We start from the raw sequence: 7891 nt of genomic DNA, 5'->3' as shown, positions 1-7891 counted from the left end.
AGAATCATTAGTTGCTTTATCTTTCTACACTACACAGATTGCATTTTATATGTTATTTCGCCAAAACATTCATAGATATGCTATTTTTAAGCTATCGATGATTGAATGGAAGACCTGATGAGATGAGCATCAAAAAGTCTCATATATACAGTACATCTGTTGTACTGAGTATATCTGTTATACTCACAGGCCAATCTTTTTATAAGATTGAAAACAATTTCATACGTTGAAATTGGTTGTTATCTTCCCATTCCCTTAATCTGAAAAGATTAAACAAGTGGATTTGAAAAAATCTACATACAATTTCATGAATTGACGGCTTTCACGAAAAATTTCATTCATTCTTGTGTATGATGTCATGATTCTAATTTCATCATAAGGGGGAGTATGTATTAATGAATGAAATGTTTTCAGATTAAACAAGTGGATTTGAAAAAATCTACTTACAATTTCATGAATTGACGGCTTTCACGGAAAATTTCATTCATTCTTGTGTATGATGTCATGATTCTAATTTCATCATAAGGGGGAGTATGTATTAATGAATGAAATGTTCAATTCCGAACATTATAAAGGGAATTTGTTGTAAAGATCAAGGGAAAATAACTTCAATGATGGCAAAAGACTCAAAAGGAGTGCGACTAGAGATGATTACAAAAGATTACTTAGATGCTACAAAGTCTGAGAGTTTTTGAATGAGAAGATCATCATTTCAAAAGTTTACCAACAGAGTTTTCTTTTCAAAGAGAAAATTTGTGATTTGTTGTCCGAAAATTTGTACATTGTTTCTGAAGATTTTTGTTGATACTGTTCTACTTTGTCAAAAGAGAATATCATTGTTGTTCAACATTCGAAGGGGAGAATGTTAGAAGATTTTTCTCAATAAATGATTGTCTGAAATTTCACGTTGAAGGTTGTTTTTTTTTTTGAAGAAGACATAGTGTGTTTAAAGCATCAAAATTCAAACGAGACTCAAAGCACGGAAATTTTTTCAAGTCTGAATACAAAGGGGGAGAATATTAGGACTGAAATTCAGTATAAAATTGTATTCGTCTTGAAAGTTAATTTTGTCTATAATGGTATTAAAGTCATCGTGTTTGACTTTTCATAGAGAGTTTGACTTTGACTTTGTCTAACTTGTTTGACCCTATATAAAGGGTGTTTCTTTGTAATCTTTGAGAAGAGCCTTATTGTAATATCATATACGTATATACAAGTTTGACCAAGATTGGATTGTTGACTTTCTCTCTCTACTCCTTCTAAGTGTTCTTACATGAAAACATTTCTACCATTGATGTTCTTGAAGATTTAATGGAAGATTGATTATTTAGGACTTATAATTGGTATCAGAGCAGATTTGCAGGAAATCTGATTGAAGAAATCATCAAGAATTGCACACTTTTCCTGGAATTTTATCATTTTTTTCTTGAAGTTCATAAGTGTTCTGCCATTGATGTTCTTGAAGATTTAATGGAAGATTGATTATTTAGGACTTATAAGTACTTTCATGAGTCTTTAAATGGTAGATTAATCAACAATGACATGCTAAATTCAAGCAAATGGTGATAATCCACGATCCATACAACTAGAACTCAAGAAAACAAAGTTTTGATGTTATGCATGTAAATTTTTCTATAATCTGAGATGTTTTAGTTCATGCATGTAATTATAAAAGTTAAAGGATGATTTTGATCCAAAATTATATGATAAAATGATGTTAAATAAGTGTATAAAACGAGAATCAAATTTATAAGTGAAAATGAAGAGACAAAACACTATTTTTCCATGAGTTAAGCATTTTTGGTTTCTGGCAGATTTTATGTATGAACTTAATTCGATCACATCTTGAAAAATACTCAGTCAAATGACTTGATTCTTCTTCTGGAGCCTTGTTTATGGAGTTATTTTTCAGACCCAAGTGGTTTCATGTAAAAACTCGGATATTTGACCTCTCAACCACTCGGATTAAATTAAGAATGCAAGAGATGATCTGTTAGAGTAAAAACTCTACTTTAATCGGTCAAAACTCTCTTAATATTCCACATAAATACTTTATTATTCCTCTGGAAATTATTTTACTGGATTATCTTTCGAACAATAGTGATTTCACTCAAAAATATGGAGATTTGAGGTCTCAAGCACTAAAACTAAGTTGGGTGTGCATGTAATCAGAATCTGACAGATTTGGACATGTGACTTAAAATGACCATAACTCCCTCAAAACTTAATAAAAAATGATGATTTTTTATTTGGAAGATAGATCGTTGAGTTAATTTTAAAACTCAATTTGAATCTCTGAAAAACAGTAAGATTTGACACTCGAAACTGGCGTGGGAAATCTAGTGTGCAGGCTGCCTTGATAACTGTGACACTTAAACTTTAGTATAATGATTAAAATACCTAACCACCTCTAAAAATGGTGTTATTTTTGTCAACATTTCCCTAAGACATTAAATTAAAGTATATAAAAATTTGGTTGATCAAATAAATCGAGAAATCAACTTATTATGCTCATATGTGAACTTAAGTTTCTGCCAGTAGAAAAGTGAAAACTCTTGTTCAAGGAAAATATAGATTTTTGATAATATTAAAGAATAAATACGCGTAAGTTATAGATTTTCTTAAAGCACCACATAAATCAATAAATATTGCATTTAATCATCATTACAATAATACTTAAACCCAATATGTATCACATAAGGCATTTTATAAGATATGATGAGCTAAGCAATACCTTAGCCCTAAGAGTTGGACCTAAATCTGATAGTGTGTTTCACTTCAGTAGGAAGGACCTAGAACCGGGCAATTGTACAACCGTACAACAACTCTAGAATCTTTTGCTGAACAGGTGAGTATTCATGGCCTCACTTTTACTGCTTTATTATTGAAACTGGGGGAAAAGCATGAAAATTTGCAAACTATACTGTTTAGTTGAAAAACTATTGAATTGAAAAATTGTTTAGTTTTAAATTGTTAAAATCATGAAAAAATGATTATTATTGCACTATGGTATAAATGATAAATTGATGTACTTGAGTGATAATATAAAAAGTCCCCTCCGCAGACGCTACTAGTTAACTCAGGAACGTGTTGGGCCATAGTAATTATGGATAGCGCTATTGTGTTGACAGTCCCACCCAAAAACGGGTGCACATTACTAATTTTAATAGTTCTACTCATGTGTGCGAATAAGCCACTGCTGAGGTAGTTCTTAAGACGAATCGTGGTACCTAAGTGAGCGAGCGGGCCACTTTATGGTAGTTCGCAAAAATGCTAGGGGCCTATTGGTCAGGAAAGGTTTTGTAGCGGCTCGAGTTTAAGCATCGTATAATTTTCATTTTACCTTGTGCAAAAATTTACGTAAATAGTTTGCAATAATGAATTTCTGCATTATAACGATTTAGTGCATATAAAAACCCGTGAACTTACCAACTCTTTGTATTTGACGTCGTTTTATGTTTCATGCTTTTCAGGAGATTAAGTAAGTACTGAAGTCACGGATGCGCTTTTGCCATAAGACCTACTTTCTATTTTAGTAACCAGTTTTTGTAAATGTTATACTTTCTCCGACGAGAGCAGTTTTGGTTATGGATTGTAAATTTTAATTTGTAAAAATTGTAATGGTGTTATCTATTTACTTTGTGCTATGAAATGCTAGCTGTTACATCTCGTGCTTCCCTTTAGTGGGGTGTGACATCTGTTGAAATTTGTGATTTTTGAAAAGTTTGGTGTTCTTGAAAATGTTCATAAAAAGTTTATTTTTGATCCAAATTTTTTGTTAAAAAGATGATGATTTTGTGTTTTTGACATGTTTTTGAACGAATTTATGAGCTAAATCGCTCAACATTGTGTTTGGTTTCAAGACTTAGCCAAAATTTGCTCATAAAATCACACATTCTTGCATCCGATTTCTATACTTAACCATTTTTGTTTAGTCTAAATCATTCATATGCTTAGCCGGATTCTAGACTTACCTCGCACAAGGCTTAACCGTATTAGGCTGTAAATCGTGCAAAGTCCCATCCGATTTAGGCACTATCTCGCTTACAAGCTTGTTCGATTTAGGTGTTTCTCGGACAACACCTTAGCCGAGATCAAGCCTCCTCGGACACAGGCTTACCCGTAGACTTGCCAACCTCGCACAAGGGTTATCCGGATTCAAGGTAAATCGCCCACATAGCCTAGCTGGATTCAAGGTAACTCGCATACAAGACTGTCCGGATTAACATCAACCTCGGACACAGCCTTGTCCGAGTTCAAAGACTTGGTCGTGATTACATTTCCTCGCATCCTTCCTCGGTAACACCCGTGTCCAGATTACATGTTTCCTCAGTCACAGGCTTGGCCGGTTTAGCCTCAACCTCGGACATAGTCTTGTACGATTTAGCCATCCCTGTGCACAATTTGCTTCACCCGGATACCTTAATCGGCTAAAGGACTTGGCCATTTTTCAACCTCTTGTCTGGATTTGGCTAAAATAATTAGATTTTTCAAGGCTGTCCGATTTTGTTTCCTCACTTAGCCAAATTTCAACATTCCATCCGATTTTGAAAATTCATTTTACTAAAATTTGATATTTTCAAAACTGATTTTATCCAGATTTCATCTTTTTTCATTTTGATCAATTTTATCTGGATTTCACGTTTTTATCTATTTTTACCAAATATCTGTTTTTTGAGCTGAATTGAACTGTTTTGGATTGTGAACAGAATTTTGTGAACGGTTTTGAACAGTTTTAACAGTTTTCGACTGTTTTTACTGATTTTGATTGTTTTCACTAATTTTCTCATATCTGAACAGTTTTGTTTGAGATTTTCTGATAATTTTTTTAGTCTACTGATTTTATCTGAGGGATATCTTTAGATTGTGATTTCTTTGTTTGATTTCATATATTGCATAGATTCATTTTTCTTGATCAATATTTGAATTTTCAAATTGCTTCATTCTTTGAAAGAAAATAGGATTTTGAATGAGAAAATTTCTAAATTGCAGAATAAATTGAAAGAACCAAAAGAAAAATACGTGAAAGTATTTTATGAAAATCATGCAAATGAGGAATTCATTATAAATTTACGACGGGATCATAAAGAAGCTATAAAACAAGTTGAAAATGATTCCAAGTTTTGGATTAGCAAACTTGAGAAAACTTTGGATCCTGAAAGGAAAGAGCTAGATGCGGAAATAAGAAGTTCAAACAAGATAAAACAAGATTTAGTTAATAAACTTCATAAAGTTGAGTCGGAACTGAATGCTGAGAGGAACTCTCAAGGCAACAATCATAAAGAAGTTGAGGAACTAACTAAGAAACTTCGTAAATTTGAAAGTGAACTGTTTGATGTAAAGAAATTATTGGAACAAGAGAATGAAAAGGTTTTGGAAACAGAGAAGAGTTTGGATGCTAAAACGAAAGTTTTGGAGAAAGAGAAGCAAAGGATTATTGAAGTGGAGAAAAGATTTGGTACAGAATGAATATCTTTTAAAAATAAGATTAACTCGTTGAAGTTGAATGCTAAAATGCTTTTAAAGCAAATTTCTAATTTTGAACAACTTATCATCTTGGAACGAGCCAAGGTTGATAAAGAAAAGAATGAGTTTAAGGAAGAATATATGAGCAAGAATTTGGAATTGCTTAATAGTGCTGAGCAAAAGTAGAAAGCACTAGATGAAGAGAAGAGATTGTTTGCTCCTGAAAAGAAAAACACTATTAAGAAACAAGCAGCAATTGCCAAAGAGGATGCAGAAAAGAAGAAGTGGCTCGACATTGCTTCTAAGAATGATAAGGGAAGTTCAGATGAAGAAAGAAAGAAGTTTGAAAAGGAAAGGAAAATGTTTGAAAAGTTGAAGAAGGAGTTAGAAGGTAAGCTTCTGGATACTTCAAAAAGTTGTCTGATCTAAAGACAGAACTTGAAAATGAATTGAACAAGAGACTGAGCTTAAAAAGAAATACGATTTAGTTGTTGTTGAAAGAGACCAGTTACTTAAGAAAGTAAAAGACTTTTCAAGTGCTCAAAGCTCAACTAGTTCTCCATAACAGTGTAAAACCATCTTTTATGACTGTTCGATTATTAAATTTAACAATTATTCAAACAACACTAAATCAATTGTTTCTAAGAACTATTCTCGTTCTTCATATCAGTACTATCAAGGGTATGTCATTGGATCACCCAAATATTTTTCAAAAGTTAAAAATGTTTGGGTTAATAAAGTTGATTTTGTTTCGTCTCAAAACTCTATTGTTACTAACCATATTCTTCCTTGTATTGTGAGATCCACTAATGATCTAATCAATCTTAGCAAGAGAAGAAGCATGTGCTCAACATGCAGAACCACTGATTTTGTCAATAGAAAAAGGTACAATAGGTGGTATGGAGACAACAATTATTAGAAAAGCTGGAATAATTATAACAGGTATGATAACAACTAGTATGGATCTTATTGTATATTTGATCAACCCGTTAAAAGTGCTAAAAAGAAAACATCTAATTGAAATTGATGGTTTGGCAATTACAACATACCCTAACCTGATACTAACAAAGAAGGACCCAAGTTCGTCTGGGTACCAAAATCTGTTTGATTTGTTTTGGCAGGTGTTATATTACTGTACTGATCAGAACATCATGCTTATGATACACAAATGCAGGGGGAGTTTGTAATCTGTCTCAATATGGTTTCTGAATACAACAGTTCAGGACCCGTGCTGAAATGAATATTCTAAACAACTTAGTTCAGGACCCGAGCCAAAATGTTTTCAATTTTTGGTTTTTGAGCTGAAATTAAATACTACTGAATTTTTTTTCTAGGGGGAGTCTTTGGAAATTTTTTGAATAAATGTTTTAGGAATTGAAATTGATTTCTGAAACGAGTACATCTTTTGAACAGGTATTTCTTGAGATTTTACGTGCGTAATTTCTCATTGTACATAATTCCAATACCTGTTTCAGCTATTCTTGAAAATGTTATTATCACATCTCTTATATGAAAGTCATTTTCGGTGATAATACACTCGTTTGTAATCAAACTTGTTTTTCTGAATTTTTTTACTTTGATTGATACACATTTCGTTATTATTTGAATATCAAAATCTGTAAACTTGTATTTACAGATCTTCATTCATTTCTATCATATTCGTTGAATAATCTATATTGAACATCACTCCTTGATTTTTGTTTGTTCTTAAAAGCTACATATCTTGATCAATTTTTATCTGATCATTTGTGCTTCATAGCAATAATGTTTTGATTAAATGTTTGTGATCATTTGAGCATACACTATTAAATTTTAGGAGGGACTTAGTGCTTCACAGAAATACCTCAATGGAATGTCAGAATCGACATACCTACCCATGAGGATAACCATATCTGAGTGAGCTTAAACTCAAAATGGGTTTGTGTGCATAGCTTAAAATGAAAATGAGAGGGGTAGTTGTTGTGAGCCAAAAGAATTGATGATAGTTGTGTCAGGATTAAAAGATTACAAGAATCTTGTTCTAAACCTTTAAATTCCGGGCATACCACGAAATCTATTAGTTCTCAATTCTTTCGAGACTAATATTGAAAAGGCAAAGCCCAAGCCAATTTTTGTCACAACTCCACCAGCTACTCATTTATCTCTTAACAGATAAGTATTTCAATAACACTTGGGACAAGCAGCTCACAATCTATCAGTTTCTCATCCGGAGAAAGTTGATATTGAAAAAGAAGGATATATGTCCCCCTTCAAGTCTTTTTGATCACGAATTGTGTCAGATGAATTTGTGTAGTCAAGATGATTTATCTTTTTGAGCCCAAAAAGAAGCATATTGTCACACCCCGCTAAAGCGGAAACGCGAGGTATGGCAGGTAGAGTCTCATAGCAATAGTGTATAAACAACACAACCATACAATTTAAAACA

Source organism: Cynara cardunculus, assembly GCF_001531365.2.
Source record: "Cynara cardunculus var. scolymus isolate 2C chromosome LG 2, CcrdV1, whole genome shotgun sequence".
NCBI classification, from domain to species: Eukaryota; Viridiplantae; Streptophyta; class Magnoliopsida; order Asterales; family Asteraceae; genus Cynara; species Cynara cardunculus.
Note: the sequence above shows the minus strand (reverse complement) of the source record.